General features: G+C 41.1%; 1 protein-coding gene across 1 annotated transcript in view; it reads right to left on the bottom strand.

Moving 5' to 3' along the window:
- Positions 1-8,432, bottom strand: part of LYST (lysosomal trafficking regulator) — an 84,975-nt gene extending 76,543 nt beyond the window's left edge. Inside the window, exon 1 of the mRNA XM_062572298.1 lies at positions 8,382-8,432. The gene's annotated coding sequence lies outside the window, so the exon portion shown is untranslated. The remainder of the gene's footprint in view (positions 1-8,381) is intronic.
- Between the last annotated feature and the right edge of the window lie 9,087 nt (positions 8,433-17,519).

Genomic DNA, 17,519 nt, shown 5'->3' on the forward strand with positions numbered 1-17,519 from the left:
AAAGAAAAAACAACCCTAAATTGGCAGAGTTTAAGAACTATAATCTGGTTCCTGTGATTTATTCTGAGCTATAAACATAACCATCTACTCCTGACAACACAACTATTTCTAGAATCTCTCAAGTCTCTACCATAATTACCAGTAACAGCAGCTCTGAATGAATGATATAAGCACAAATCACTAAGGTACAACGGATTAATGTATATATGCATACTATTCTTGTTATATACCTTTATAATAAAAAATTCCCACTTATCCACAATCTATTTTGCCTGTCCAACATTATAGAAAATGTGGTCTTATGACTCTACTTCCATTTTATGAACTCAGGTTTACACCCCTAATGTTTTTATTGCATACGGTCATTTCATTTTTCCTGTATTTGACAAAGATGTCAGTCCCTTACATGGAGAAAAAAAATTAACAGCTCTGAAGTATGTAAGCTTGTCCAAAAAGGAGACTATCAAGTCAAAACAATGAGTTTCTAATTAGCTACCAGTAATTATAAAAATAAATTTAACTAGTGGCAGGAATTAAGGGTCTGAAAACCAAAGCAAGAAATACATCAAGGTGTAATAAGCTGCTTAAGGTTAACCAACACAGGAAGACCAAAACCAGAAGGGAACTTGGCAAGAAAGAGAGAAGGTGATAAGGAATCCGAGTACTCGCAACAGAAATCTGCTGAGATGCAAACTAACTGCAGACTTTTCCAGACATATGCAATGTACCAGAGAAACACAAATAAACCAAGTATACACAGTTGGTATGATGGTTTAGAAGCCTACATTCCTGATGGCTAAATCACAATCATGTCTACTTCTAAAAACAATCACAAAGCTGCTGGCAAAACTCTGAATTTCAGCAGCAGTCCTAGCCTAGGAGGGCCTCACAGTTCAGGGAAGGAACACAAGACGAAGCCAGTACAGGGGTATGTTAGAGGCCTGACTGCTCCTTTCAAGTGTTAGTCGTCCTTGCTCAGGTCACAGCTGCGTGCTAAGCCTTTCCAAAGCATGGACACCATGCTTTTCGTGGAAGACCTGTTTTTCATCTCTTTCATGAAATGCCCAGCATAATTCTGTAGAGCGACTTCAGTTAAGGTAGTTAATAGTTTTACTTTGTCAGGAAAACCACTTTGAAGAATGTTGCATTAAGGCTGGTTCAGTAAGAGCTGATGTAAGATTTGAGGCTTCGAAGGGTACTGCAGTCTCCACAGCAGCGAAGCACAAATAACATTTAAGCAACCTTACTGATGCACTTCAGAAGCTACAACTTCCTGTCCTACTTGGGTATGATGTATTCACATCATGATTTGTTTGTTAAAAATCTCGTACTTGTAACTTTTTTTTTTTTTTAAAAATGTATAACTCTCAGCAGGACTTTTATAGATAGTTTATCATGCTGTTGAATTTTGAGCATCTTGAAATTACAATTTGTTAAGCTTCACACATCTTGCACCATTATATGTGCAAATACATAGAAATACTACTGCTTAATATTTATCTTTCGGAAATTACTACTATCTTGGAAACTGGAACTAAGTGCAGACTCTCTCAGCACACCATACATACCAGATTTCTGCTACTCTTTTTGCACAACATACTATCAAATACTTTGACTACACATACCACCATATAAGCAAGAAAAGAGAAAGGGAAAAAAGTCTGTTGAGAGGAAAATCAACATGTTTTTAATATTTTTGAATTCTAGAACTAGACTTCATACACATACACACCCCTGCACGACATCTGGCTTTTGTTTGGAAAAATCATTAGATCAGATTAAGAGTCTTTAGTGCGGGATTTAAAAAATTGTTCACTTTAATAGCAAGAAATACAAGTTGTCATAATGGAGCACAGCACTGCTCTCTAGTCTAGTATTCCTTTATCAGCATGCAATACTAACTTCAGCCTGAGAAGGAAGCACCAGAGATTGAAAAGATTAAGTGATCAATGATGGCAAAGTTTCTTTCTAAAACTGAACAGCTTGTTGTCAGGTTCTGCCCTAAGCTATGAAGATCTGCATCCCCCCTTTACGCATTAGCAGATTATCAATAATTTCATCTTTCTGAGTCTTGATAAAATACTACCGAGAGTGAATGGCAGAGAATCCCACAGATTGGCTGCATATTAGCTAAATGCTTTGGGACAGCTTCTCAACTCAATATAAAATTTTACTCAAACGAACGTGAAATACCTGGAAGTACATTTTTGTAAAGCCTGAAATCAAGTTAAGAGGACAGATCATTCATCTAGAACATAAAAAGTACAGAACTGATGAAAGACAGGTTCTCTCAAAGAGCTACCTACATACAGGCAAGTAATACATCAACTCTGTACATATACTATGCCCAGATTTATGCTGAGCTTGACATTTTATACTCTCCTAAAGTCAGCAACTGCAATACAGTGGTCAGACACTATAAGCATTTGGGCTTGTTTCAAGTTTACTTGTTTCAGACCAGCGTGAGTAGGTCCAGAAGCTGAACAAGCACTCCTTAGCATGCTAATGCATGGTGAAATGAGGGGTCTTCAAATATGATCACGGTAACCTTAACTGCGTTAAAAATAAATACACTTGATATCATGGAGACTGGTTAAAATGTGCAGAAGAGAAAAGCCAAGTTGTTACCAATACCATGAGAAAGCTAGAGACAAGCTGTTTTTAGCAGAGTCAGAGCAGACAAGGATCTGTTTCAGATCTTATCTGAAGGAGCAGAAGACGATGTCTGCAAGAAACAGATGGCACTAGAGCGAGGAACTGACAAATATGCCAACGCAAGCCAAAAATCTACGTAGAAAAGTAATACCGTAGAAGAATAACTATGAAAGGCCAGCAAATTTTTACAAAAAAGAAAATCAAAGGACAAAGAATTTCTATTAAAAAGTCTGCAGTGAAAAGGCTGAAACCACTTAGCTTCCAAGTGAGTCTCATTCTTTCAGGGCATGAGCGCATTACTTTCAGGGCACTTGCACATTCTCCTAATTAAACTGAATATATAATACTGTAAAATATCTTCTAACAAGCTTTAAAAGTTGATACACGTGCCAGAAAGACTAGAGCACAAGCCTTTGCTCTGTCCACATCATCCAAGAGCTGTGGTAACATAGTATTGTTAATGACTAACTTTAAAAATTATTGAGGCTTTAAAAATTATTGAGGGAAAGAGTCTGCTACAGAAAATAAGAAGTTAGGACCCTCTCCTGTAAAGGGCCTACATAGTTTTGCCCTACAAGACTAGCCAGACTTTGTGAATATCCTTTTACACTACTCTTCAGTATGGCAAGTCCTGTGGTCTCAAACACAACCAGGCAAAACGCTAAACTCATGACCATACTGCAAGTATGCAGGGTGCACCACCTCCACCTGAAGATCACTTTAAACATGAAACATTCCATTCAAACCATGATCTAGAAGACTATACACACCCTTCTACAAGATCATACATTTTGACTGCACTCATATTCATAGATATGGAAGAGGTGAGAAAGTTGAACAGCATCTTGAAGCACTCTTGCTGAAGGGATAGCTAGTAAAAGCTAGTCCAGAAACTGAAAGCTTAGCAGATTAAAAGTGGAAATTAAAGTGCTTAAGATAAACATTGGCATTGCACCTAAACTGCCCACTAAGAGCAATCAAATAAGAGAGAAAGGTCAATGATCAGAATTCACAAAGAAGTCAAGGTGCAGAAGATTAAAATCCCAGAAACAGAATGGGAAAACTACTTGGTGAAATCCATATTCTCGAGTATTAACCAGATGGAGACAAGACAGCAGCTAGCAATTCTAAAGGCACTATGAAAAAAAAAAAATCATTCACTCTGATATCAGTTTCATACACAGTTACTCCAGTCATGCTCAGTCTGCCAGTTTCTTGGCACCCTGCACACAGCTGTGGCTGCTTCAGGGAAGCAGATACTGTCCTTCTGCTTGGCCTTCCAGCAAGGAGGTGGTTGTTCCAGTTGTGCTGACCCCAAGGGCACCAAACTGCTCTGAAAACACCATGGCAAAACAACACAACTGGGGATAAAAAGGACTTCCGTAACATCTTTTTTTCTGGTTCCTCCTCTCCAATGGAAATGAAAATAAAGGAACAGGTAGGATTTTCATTCTTAAAGTTTAAAAAGTACTCAGTAAAATTAGTCCAGCAGTATACACTGCAACAGAGAATCTGTTTCAGTGATTATACATAAGAATTTCAGGTAATAGCTGTAGGAATGTGAAATTTCCCATTATACCTATTAGATCCTCAAATATTTAAAATAAGTATTCTGAAACACTGGACAAAATCTTAAATAAGCCCACAATGCAAAAAAATAACCTATTCTTGTATTGAGAAGAAGCTCCTGAACTACTGGCATCTATCACACATGCACACACAGACAAGAATTTATACAGCTGACGGACAGTTTGAGATGAATCCTAACCTGATTAGCATAGTATACTAAGATTTAACCAAAATAGTTGATTCCCAAGTTGAGCTTATCTAGACAGATTTTTTTGCTATTTCCCTCAAGAACACAGATCTTCATAAAATGCCTTCCCAGTACCGGAGAGAAAGACAGAGTCAGGTATTTGCCAAAATAAAACAGGGCAAGGTAACACCAGTTATAGTGCTGCTGTTGAAGCCTTGCATTCAGCATTGTAACTATAAACTGATTCCTTTCCACATTTCCTCTTCTTACTTTCAAATTTTCTATTAGGAAAGTAGAAAGGTTTTTCTCCATTATAAAAAGTGTTAAGTAGGAACTCCCCTCACCCCACACCGCATTAGTGCTTCCTGCACATACTCCTCAGTGAAGCACAGTGATGCTTTCAGCTGAAGTCAGGCAGCTCATCCGTGGGTGGAAGGAAAAAGGGCAGGGATGGAATAAACACAAGGATTAACCGAGACTGTCAGATGCTTGCTCAGCCACCATGTGGCAAGGACACAGCCTAACAGGCATTCATTTTCCAGAGTCTTTCACAAGTCACCATCTTCTACATTTACCCTCCACTTCCCAGCTACTCCAAGTTTCAAATTATCCTGAAAGTAGACAGGCTCCTTTGGAAAACAGCTTATCATGGTTCAGTTCTATGTGGCTCAAACAAAAAACCCAACAACAAACAGAAGAGTTTTAGGATAAGCACTACACTAGTTCAGTAGGGCTGAAGACAACAGTCTCAGTGCTTATTTACTGTTTGGCTAGTCCAAAATTACATCCAGAGTAGCAGCAGGCAGCCCTGAGTTATTCACAGAGGAACAGAGGGTTAAGGACTCAAGAAGCTAAGGACTCCAGCCAAAGAGCCCCAGAAGAGCGGATGCCCTCCCTTCTGTAAGGCACCAGAGCCGTAGGAGACATCAGCTACAGAACACAAAAGATTTTGAAATGTGCAGTGATGACTAAAAAATTAGTGGATCTTTGTGGAGAAATATCTAGGAACAAAAAATATAATTAAAAAAATCTCAGCACTTAGAAGTGACAAGAAGTAGCCCTGCTCCAGACTTTACTACATGGATCATAGCACTATATACCCACCACTTCTTCCACATAGCTTTTACCTAAAAATGCTTTAAGGTCACTAGTCACTAAATCACTTAAATGCTTTAAGGTCACTATCATTTGTTTCCAACAACATTTGCTTTTATCTTAACACTATCTCCTTCCCTACCCCCCCCCCCGAGAGTTTCATAATTAGCATTAATTCAGAGACATTCTCTCTTACTATAAGCTTCCAAAGTACAGAAGTTCTTTTAAATTAACATTTTAAGAGCTATTTTTTTTTTAAAAAAAAATGAAGGCTAGATAAGAGTGCAACTATATCTCTTCAGTAGTTGAATATTCAAGATAAACATTTGCTTATCTTTAAACTGCAATTCAGGCATCTCTCCTAAACACAAAGTATTAGCTTATTTAATTGACACAATTTGATTGCTGAGTTTATCTGTGACTTTGTATATTAGTTTAACTGAACTCCTTGTTGTACTAAATTCCATTACTCAGCTAGTGGCTATTGCTGCAACATTTTGAATCATCAGACTACAGTAATTAGAACCTACATATTAGTCAGCTTATTTTAGTGTTGACTAGACAATTCCTATAATAATTGGCATTCTCCTTTTTTTTTTTTTTAATTTGGTACATGAACATTACTTTCCACAAGAATCAGGAATTAATATATATCAATAAGTTATATTCAATAAGAGACTGCATTTCTAGAACTTGTTCCATGCAAAGTTGGCATAGTAAACATAAGTGTTAAAAGACAATTGCAATATTTGATTTAGAAATGCCTCAAGTATAGTGGCTACACAGATCTCAGCCTTTATTAACCTATACAATACTGTGCTTTACATAAAATAGATCAAAATGTCAGCAAGCGCAGATGAAGCACAGCAAGCTCTCAATAAAATTTGTTTCTTTCCTTAGGATACAACTATTGTATGCCACTACAGTGAATCTCTGAATGCTGACACCATATGGCTTCCAAGATTCTAGTTACTCACTTCTAATACGAACATAAATATAATTCTTTCTTTGCTATTTATCACTTGCATATTTTAATACATTTCTGGAAATCCTAAACAATGCACTGAAGTAAAACTATTCAGACTTGGAAATATGCCCAAAATATGCATACCAGTTCTAGATAGTCTTAATTTAAGGAAAAAAAATACTGGAGATGAGAAACAAGACCTTCACAGCGTTAGCTGATGAATCAGTTAAAGCATACACAGAGCATGGCAATTGGTTGAGAAGGAAAATGCCCGATTTTTCCCCTCCAGAACCCTTTTTATTTGCTGCCAAAAATAAAAACAGAGCATCTGTATGAAGGAAAGGAGCAATTGTTTCATCCTCAAAGCATTTCCAATCACTCCTTTAATGTGTAGCTGGTTATCTGACTATATAGAGTATCAATATCTCAAAGGCCTTGCTTTCTGGAAAAATACAATAAAGCAGAACAGTCTTTCCAGATCACTCAGACCTTTACAGATCAGCCTCTAAATGCACTAGACAACAGGAAATCCACAGAACAAAATCTGGACAACAATAAAAAAAGTCAGTTAATGATACTAATGAATTATACGTTAAATTGTTGTGCTTTGCTTCCCCCCCCAAGCATCATATTTAAGATGATTCTTCACACAGAGCACAGTGCAGTTATCTAAAAATCACACTAGCCAGACCTACAATTTTACTCTAATAATTAGTACCAAAATTGGTCTCCAGGAAAAACGGGATTTTAATCAGAACAAGCTTCAAACATAAGCCACAAACAGCTGAAAGTTTACGGTTTAAAAGCACCCCTCCCCCCCCCCCAAAGATTACGCAGGACGTGTTTGTCTTTTCCCTTCTATTTCACACATTCCAGTATCACTTCTGTATAAAGCTTTTTTTTTTTTTTTGGGGGGGGGGGGGGTCTTTTGTGATTTCTTTTTTTCTTTTTTTTCCTCTTTTATTTTTAATTTGGAGGCAAAATATTTCAGCCAGACACAAAGAAATGCTCAAATATAAGATCTGAACCAGAAGCAAAGAAAAGAAAAAACTGAATATGCCACATACCATGCTTCTTTACTAAGTCTTCTCAAATATAATTCAAGATGGCAGCTTGATAGCTCAAGCAGCCACCCTTTTGGGCTAAATAGAAGCACCTACCTCCTGAGAAGTAAGGCTACAGTTAAACAAGAATCTCAGCCTGTATAAATGACTCACTGCTATCAAGAAGGCGCTTCTGTTCCTTTCCCAGAAACTCTTCCTTTCTCCTTCCACCACCACTGGTGCTCACCTCATTCCTTCTTGATCGGAATCATTTCCAAAATTTGCAGAATACCTTTTCTCAGCTGGATTATTTTGTTAATTTAATTGCCACACTAAGGTGTCAGGCAAGAGTCACTGCAGGTAAAGGGAAAAAGCAGGAGGCAGATATCCTCCAGCAGTACCAAGCTGTTATAGCAGCTTAAAGGGCCCAGACTAATCACCATCACTGTGACAGACTCAAAATGACAACTGATGTCTTCTACCTGATCTTGTTCCAATTTAAAAGCAAGTTTATCACATCACCAGATCAATGGTACCTCAGGAGCTTGTAGTTCTGATGACAGCAGCACAATTACTTGATCTTGTCTAGAGGCCTATAAATCTTCATTTAGCAACAGTGTGCTAAAGTAACTGCTGCTTTCACTGTCACCTCTAAACTGGAAAAGAGGGCCAAAAGGGTCAAAGAATGCCTAGACATAGATGCCTCCCTTGCATATTATAATTCCTTTTCAACATTATAGTCCAATTTTCCAACAAATGTAAGACAAGCATCACAATATCAAGCAGTGACAGCTCAGGCAACAGATGTAACATCTCTAAGAAGCCACCTGTGGAGCTTAACATCTACTCAAGAGGAATAACATACCTTAGTCAAGTTGGGTTGAAATTTGCTGTTTGCTCCAAGGAACTTAAATTTGTCTCCAGAGAAGTGAGTTCATTCTCATCAGCAAGCATTTCCTTATGCTACCAAATCCTCTTACAATACACCTCTTACATTTCACCTTACTCGCTTTCGCTCCTAACCACAGGAAACAAGAATCAAAACTGTCTTTGCCTCAGAGTTCTTCTACATGTCTGAAAAGATACTACCATGGCAGGAGCAAAATTCTCCAAATACATAAAGAAATTCAGATCTTTTCATTAATGGACAACTGTACACTCTTGCCACTTGTGCAATCTCTGACAAAAAAAACAGTGTTACACTTGTTGAAATGCCTTTGGTATTTCATAGTATTTGATTATGCTCTTTGAGTTTAAGTCTACAGAAAACTATATACAAACATTAATATAATTATAGTAAGGGTTAAGAATCTATAGCTTTGCTTTTCCAATGTTTACATGTCAAGTGTCTTACTTTCCAACAGATCTTGTGATACTGTTCAAGGTGCTTACAATCTCTTCTCTTACCTCCTCAAGCTGCAATAAGAAAAGTGATATGGAAACACATGAAAAACCTACAAGAGGCTAAGAGACAGGAGGAAACAAGAATCATTTAAGAACTGTAATTACACCTAATCTGAAGGTAATCTAAATATCTAATCTATCAGAAAATCTTCATATAATCAATTCAATATTTTTAATTGAAAGTTGTCTTCGAGTACAGTAAAAACTATGGGAGAGAGGAGGGAGCCAGAGGACAGTGACATTAAAAAAGATTCTCTAACTAATAAGCCTGAATATAATCTTATAAAAGAATAAAGTATTGGCTTCCTTAGGTCTCATTTACTTTTAACATTGGCTTTTGGAAGTACAGCAAAAAAGCTATTTTAGAAAGCTATTTGATCTTAGCTTGCAAGGTTCTCCATCAAAAGAAGGATGAGGAAGAAAGAAGAGTAAAGTCAAAACGTCACATGAAAGTTTTTTTTTTTTTTTGTTTATGTACAGTAGTATCTACGAAGCATTCTCATTCTTTGTTCACTCTTTTTCCTAGCTACTCAACAGCATCACTAAACTGCAGATTTTTTTAAGGTATCTAGCAAGATACTTTCTTCTTTACGCTATTTATGATGGTCTATAGGAGTATAGACTTGTCTATACTTAAAAGATTATTTTCATGACTCCTTATCCTACTGCAGCCCCGTTACAATAAAAGTAACGCACAGACCTCTCTCTTTCCCAAGTTGTACCATTTGCAAGCAAATTCAACCAACAAGAACGGACACATCTACCTCTATTCCAGAGGAATTTCTTTCTCAAAGAGTTATACTCCTGACATGTCTTTGCTGATAACTAGCACAAGATTATGCTAAAACAGATCTCCTCGCTGCTTTTTCTGCCACAGGTTATCCCACGATCTCAGACAGCAGTGCCATTTTGTTTGCAACTCAAGTCTACAATGCACACATCCCTTCAAGTCTAAGTTCCTCTAGATCCTCATATCCAAGCCCTAATGATTCATCTGGCATTACAACTAAAAAAAGTGTCTCATCCTTCATTTCTTCTCTGGCTAGCCCCTGCTTATAACCCCATTACATGCTCTTCAGACTCCCAGCACACCATACTAGCCACATGACCACCTTTCTAAATTTCTTCAACCGCTCTGCTTTCATTTATATAAATAATTTTATTCTCACTTCCAAAGATGGTATTGCTCTTCACCTTTCTCTACCTTTTCTGTTACTGTCAGGGTAACCAAAGACAGGCCTATGGTCATTCAAGTATAACAGCTCATGACCAATTCTTAGATTTTTCAGAAGTACCCCCCCACACACACTCCCTATGCTAATCTCCATCCTGGAGGAATATCTAGAAGAATTCTCACTGCTCCTCTGTTCACTATTTTTTCTACATTAAAGAAAAAAAAAGAAACAAACTAGTTCAGGTGATGAAGCACTGTGACTGCTGTATGTTGTGTTCATCGCTGTTATCTTGTTTCCGTGAGCCAGCCTACATTTGCTTTTCTTCAGTTGCTATCTCCTATCTTCAACAAACTCGTTGTTGACAGGGAGGCTTTGTGCTCCAGTTTTGCAAAACGCATAGAAAAACACAGCTTGTCCATAACAGAGAGCCCTCAGTGTGCCTCCAGCAGCAGAAAGGAATGCCAAAAAAGGAAAAAAAAATAAGAATTAAAAAGAAGGGGGAAAGCAGACGCCCACAACACAGCAGCAGCACTGAGCGCTCGCACCCTGCACAGCCGGAGCTCATGGCCACCAAACCACCGAGCAGGCCCGGGGATTTCCCTTCCCGCCGCCCGCAGGTCGCAACGCCGGGCCGGGCCGGGCCGGGCCGAGGGGCGCCGCCGCCGCCGCCGCCACCCCGCGGGGCCGCTCCCGCCGCATCCCCCCGCCGCGCCGGGCGGCGGCTCGGGGCCGCGGGGCCGCGCTTCCTCCGCGGGCCGACGAGCAGCCCGTCGGCCAAACGGAAAGCAGAAGCCCGCGGCGCCGGGCCGCCTGCCCCCTCCGCCGCGCCAAGCCCGCCGCGCCGAGCCGAGCCGAGCCGCGCCGAGCCGCGCCGCGCCGAGCCGAGCCGAGCCGAGCCGCGCCGCAGCCCAGCGGCGCCCGCCCCTCCTTACCGGCGCCGCTCCGCGCCGCGCCCCGCCGCGCCGCTCTTACCCCGCTGACAGCGCCGGCGGCCCGCGGCGGCAGGGCCCCGCCCGCCCCCCGTCGCCCGGGCAACGCAGCGCCCGCCCCCGCCCCGCCCCGCCCGCCGCCACGCGCAGGGTGCGGGAGGGGCGCGCGCAGACCACGCGGGCGCCGCCAGCCAATGGGCGCCGCCGCCTGGCAGGGCGGAGGCGGGCTTTCCTCGGGGCGGGGTCGTGCTGTCGCCGCGCGGCTTCTGCCCCCGGCCCTTCCTGCCCCGCTCCCCGCTACGCCCCGCCCCTCCGGCGCGCGAGGCCCCGCCCCCCGCCCCCGCCCCCGCCCCCGCCCCGCGTGGGTCGGGGGCGCTCGGCTCGGCCGCCCTTTTGCAGGCGGATTTTCGGGAAGGCGCCTGCGCCCCGCAGAGCCCCGCAGAGAGGGGCCGCGGCGCGGTGGCTTCGGCGAGGAGCTCCTGTGCCTCGGGCTGCATCGGCACCCACGGCTGTGCTGGCGGTGCTGCACTGTGGCTGTAGGGCTCTCCCGGGTACACTGCATTTCTCGTTTCATGAGGCAGGGTTCTGGATAAAAAGAGCCTTGCAAGCAGCGGGAGAGTTGGCGCTCTGCTTTGGTATGTGCTTTGGGCAAATTCCTGAAGCAGATTTACTGCTGTAGAGTTGGGCTTTGGCATTTGGCTGAGATTTTTGGAAGAAGGGATTGCCCCGAATGCTGCTTGATCAGCTCCATTTCAGAACCGGTTCACGTGTGTAAATAGCAGTGTGCCCTGACTCCATGTCACTGTTTTCACCCTCTTCAGGAAATCAGCTTGCAAAGCCAGAGCATTCATTAATTTTTGAAAAGCAGCAGCAGTACCTTAGAGGCAATGTTAAGAAACATATGCTTTATATACTCATACATGAATTTTCTTATCCTGAGAGTGGCTACCTTTGGCATAACCTTCCTCTGTCCTGATTCTTGAAATCAGGAAAAAAGTGAATCCCTACCTCAGTGCATCCTACATCCACCCTTAAGCCTCACCACAGCGCATTGGCCTTCTGCTCCTTGATCTCTGCTAGGTTCCCTAGTGAGGACTTGCCTCAACTCAGTAATTGTATCAGACAGATGTTACTATTTTAGGGCCTGCTGAATACCTCAGTGACATACTGATTTTGTAGAACTTAAGCCTACAAGGATTATATGGATGCACAGAGCCAGATCACGGGACTCAGAATCACAGAAAGGTTGAGACTGGAAGGGACCTCTGGAGATCATCTAGTCTAACCCTCTTGCTCAAGCAGGGTCACCTAGAGGATGTTGCACAGGATCGCATTCAGGCAGGTTTTGAATATCTCCAGAGAAGGAGATTCTACAACTTCTCTGGGCAACTTGTTCCAGTGCTCTGTCACCGTCACAGCAAAGAAGTTCTTCCTTATATTCAGGTGCAATTTCCTGTGTTTCAGTTTGTGCCTGCTGCCTCTTGTCCTGTCACTGGGCACCACTGCAAAGAGTCCGGCCCCATCCTCTCTACACCCACCTTGAAGATATTTGTAAACATGCTTCAGACATCACGATCCCAGGACCCACTTGCCAAAGTAGGTGCAGATATACCTCTGGGGTGTATACTGTAGTTACTGAGGTAACTGCAGTTAAGTATTTTAGAAATATAAATTTTAATCTGCTTGGCTTTTTGTGTGTACACACTGCCTCTTGAACTCTTTCCTTGGCATCTGTCTATAGTCATGTTTCTTATTTTTTCCCACAGTATCTGTTTATCGCTACTGGACCTACTAGTCCTCGCCTTAGGATCAGAAAGTCTCTCCCTACCAAAAGCGCATTGGGCTAAGTGGTCTGAGCCAAGAGAGCAACTTCCTTGCAAGTTCCAGCAGTGCAGACCACAAGCACCTGCCTCTAGAATAACACTGCTACGTCTGAACGTATTGAAAATCCTTGAAAAAAAAGGTTCTCTAAAGTGGCACTGCTATTTCAATAGAAGTCGGAAGTAGTAAGACAGAAAGCCAGATGTGCTACCTAGCTGCAGGAGCAAAGCTACAGTGAGCAGCCAGTGAGCTGCATGCCTTGGGGGGGGGGCCTGGGGGCACCCTCTGCCCCAGCCCGGGTGCCCACTTTTTGAGGGAACATATCTCTGGTCACAGGCCTTCCAGGCACTTAACTCTCCTGAGTGCCCTCACAGAGAACTTAGGGACTTCAGGAAAACCAACCCACTCAGTGCCTAGAAATCAGGTGTAAATTAGTTGCTATTTCAGGCAGATTAGATTTTAAGCCCATTTATTCTCAAATCCTAGAGAATTTGGTGGGATTCAGTCTTGCCTATCCTAACTCTCACAGCAGCTACTGAAGGGGAAAGTGAGCCAAGATCCCCACCCTGCTCTTCAGCTTGGAGAATCCTCGCTCTGAAGGAAACTCTCTGGTGTTCATCTGAAGCCTCTCCACCTCCTGCAGTGCAGAAGAAAGAGAAGTCTGCTTTACCTCTGAACTAAGGCTTCCTGTTTGCCAGAAAGACGAGATACCGCTATTTTATCCGTCTTTCAGATCTGTTCTTTTCCATGAAACTCCTGCCTATGAATAACTTCAAGACTCCTGCTGGTACCACTGCTCCTGCTCGTTGCTTTCCCCAGGATGAGATGTGGGGTAGGGTCAACACGACGCTGGACAGATAGACATGTTGTCTACGGTTTTCACAGGGAGCCCAATGAAAGTAAGCAAACTATACATTTCATGGCAGCATTTGAACAGCAGCAGTGAAAGGGGAGCTGATGGCAGATGCACAACAATATACCAATTCACCTTTAGAGTATTAGCTTTGCAAGTGCAAAGATTAGAAGCACTTCAGACTGCTGACTTAAATTTACTGAAATTAAGAATTTTCAGATAAGAATTGGCCACGACATGCAAAACTCTGAGCGATTTTTTGCGAGGCAAGGCATCTATCTACTGCAGTCTTTGGAAGGGAAGAGGGTTACAGCCTAAACTGAAATGCACTGAAACAGTTATGTGCCTGCTAAAAAAAGATTATAAACTCTCTGGCCTAAAAAAGATTGTTTGAGGAAGGTAGGTAAGTGTAATTAAAGATTTTATCAGAACTGTAATGTTCTTTCTTGATGCTTGAAAGCACAACCTATCTTTCAGATCATGTGAATTTTCTTTAATTATAGTAATTAAGCCTCCTCTACAGATATGACAGCATGCCTGCTGTTCAGTTTTTAAATCTGAGTTTTACCATATTATGCATGAGGGAATTGATTCTGAATTCAAATTCATGTATGTCAATATACATTTCCAGCAGCTCCACTAAGGTGAGTAGCATGACCACAGTTCTTGCCAGAATAACTTTAAATCATGTCTAGTTCACTGTTAATTCACTTATAACTCCCTCTATTCTACAAATAATACCTAAATCTGATTTGAAATAATCAAGTTTTTCTTCCTGAATTGCAGCTTTGCATTCTTAGCTCTCTCCTCTTTACATACATGCAGGAGGTAATGGCATGGAAAATGAGCAAAACCCAGGAATATGAACAGTGTTTCCCCAGTGCTCTCTTGGACAATAAAACAAGCCCATAGCACTAAGTCTTGAAGAGAAAGCACCAGTACTCAAATTCTTTAGTGTCTAAAAAACATTATGGTGTTAACATTCACAGGCAATGGATTTAGATTAGTGCTTCCCAAACTTTAAGAGTTAATGGACAACTGTGCAGTCCCAGAGCTGCTTCTGTACTCACTGTGCATTTTTCATAAACCACCATCTATCTACTCTCATCATCAAAGTTTCAGCTGAAAACAGTACAAAGATAACATAAAGTGAAAGTTTCGTGGCTCTTCCTACAGTCTCATTCTTCCTCTTTCCTTTCCAATGTATATTTATCCACCTACAAAATTTTACCTGTGGTTTAATAATATAATAAAATCAACACAAAAACTGTGGAGTAATGCATATAAAATGTGAGCACTCTTGAATCCACCATTTTAAATCAGAGAGGTTTTTGGAAAGGACATCTTTAGTCAGCTCAGATTAGCAGTCTTTCAGAGGAGAATGAATAAGGGTCTGTTCCCCTAAAGAACCTCATATTCCATTTTCCCCACATTACTGTAAAAATCAGAAAGAATGAGTAAAATATCAAAATAGTTTTGCATTTGAGGAATCGATGAATGGTCTGAGGGATCCATTAAGAATACCATGCTAGTGTAGATGTGGATAATGTACACTGTATACATCATGAGGAGAAACAATCTCTGAGTAGATACACTTACAGATCGATGTTGGAGGAACGAGTTGTTGAACAAATTCAAGGACGCACAAATCCACACTGGCAACATTTGATATCTGAGATCTTCATGTTTCACTAATTGACTGTAGTGGTACAGAACGACCAAAGAGGAGAAAAAGGAAATATTATCTAATGGGCAGAGTGCAAGGGTAAAATTAAATACAGTTCAAAATGGAGTTTAATCCTGAGCAGCCTTTGTAATCCTTGTTTTAGACTGGCTACTGTAGCAGGGCTTGATTCCCAGAGATGCGTGCTTTTTCATTTCAGCAGTTCCTGGTCAGCACACAGGTAACGTAAGGATGTATTTATTAATGGTTCTATGTCCAATCTCCAGAACAGAAAAGCAGATTGCTAGCCTGGCTTTAATACATTGTATGAGCCCCCAAATTGTCCAAGGTCTAATCTATGGGAAAGAATTCAGAATGACTTACTTAAAGAAATTATCAGTTTTGAATCAGTTAGACTTACATTTGCTTTCCCATTTAGATATAATTCATCCAGTTTAAAGTTCAGGTAAATCAATGGTTTTGCAGTGCAGACTAAACTAGAATTTAGGGCAGTGAGTTTGCATAGTGTAATAACACTTGCTTGAAATCGATTTCTATAGGAATGACTGAAGTGACTAACTCGCACTGCAAAGAGTCAGAGAAGCCCAATGAGAAATACAAAGAGCATAACCATATCAATACAGGTATACTGCACTATGAGCTTTGATTTGCACCTTCTTAGAGTTCTTGGATATATGAATTGCACCATATCATAATCTCTTACCATTACAGACTGTCATGTATCCGTAACAAGGTCTAAGATCTAGCCCTTGGTCTACAGCAAGTAAATAGGCAGAAGATGTTTTCTTGCCTTACATCAGTTAAACTGAGGAGTAATCTCAATATAAGACATATCAGACTGCAGTTTTCACATGTTCTTATTAGGTTTATCTTTGTCTGTAGTTGGAAGTACTAACTCAGGTGGAAATACAAATTTCTTTATCTTCACTAGAACCTTACTTCAAGCCCTAACCCACTGTGAAAAGCTAATCAGCAGTTTACAGTAACTTTAACTCTCCATATTAACACTACGAAGTTAGCTAACTCACAGGAGGAACTCTTCCTTAAAATTTCTTATTAGTACTGTTTCATAGGACAAGTCCTAGTAGATTCTTATTTATACCACATATGCACCATTTCTGAATTTTAACCAGTGCTTCCTAAAATACTCACATGAGAATTGGAGTGGAAGGTTTGCAATGATGGATATTTTATGATGGGAGAGCAAAACCAAAATTAGGTAATTCACAAAGACATGAGGAGCCCCCTGAATACGGGCTTGCTGCCACAAGCTTGTTTTGTCATAACTTACTGATCCATTTGTATCATAATAAAGGTTATCTCCAAGTATTTGTCAGGATAACTATCTATCTTTTAAATGAGCTTATTACTGGAGTGGTAGATCGGAAACTACGGGTCCAAATACCATGGACTGTAGATAGGGGGTATTTATCTGGATAAAGCTTAGTGAAGCTTTTGTGTTGCTTCCTTTTACCCAGCTCTTTCCACTTCTGGCGTATCTCTCCTTTTCCATTTCGCAGGAGAAAACCTTTACTCATTTTGCCTGGACACAATACCGAAACAGTCTGATGCTGCTCATCATTCTCAGGACAAGTAGCTAACTTCCTCATTGCTCTTTCTTTGGACACCTTTGAGGGACATCTTTCATTTTTTATTTCCATGCAAATAGATCCGTGGCTGCTGACTTCTAGTTATATCTGAAAAATGGCCAGGCTGGGTCACAGCAAAGAGTTGCTCAGCCCAGCAGCACGTCTCCAGTCAAGGCCAGAGGCAGTCACCTAGACAAAGTGTCACATGAAGTGACACTTAGTACGTGTTCCAGCTCACTGCAATCTGTGGTTCAGTAACCTTCTGGGATAGATGCAGTATCTTTGTGGTTGATAGATTTTAATTAATTTTTCTTCCATTAATTTTGTCCGGTAGGTGTTTGAACCCATGAAACCATTGGCATTCACAAGGCTGTACAGCATTACAAAGTCCAACTACTCATTTGTTTAAAAAGCACCTTTTTTTTTCTTTGTTTTGGACCTGTTACCTGCCAATTTATCTTGGTTTCCTCCAGTTCTTCTGCTTTGGGAAACAGCGAATAATTATTCTCTGGTCTCTTTCTTTATGATGCTCATGATTTTATGACCCA

This window comes from Rhea pennata, chromosome 3 (assembly GCF_028389875.1).
Source record: "Rhea pennata isolate bPtePen1 chromosome 3, bPtePen1.pri, whole genome shotgun sequence".
NCBI classification, from domain to species: Eukaryota; Metazoa; Chordata; class Aves; order Rheiformes; family Rheidae; genus Rhea; species Rhea pennata.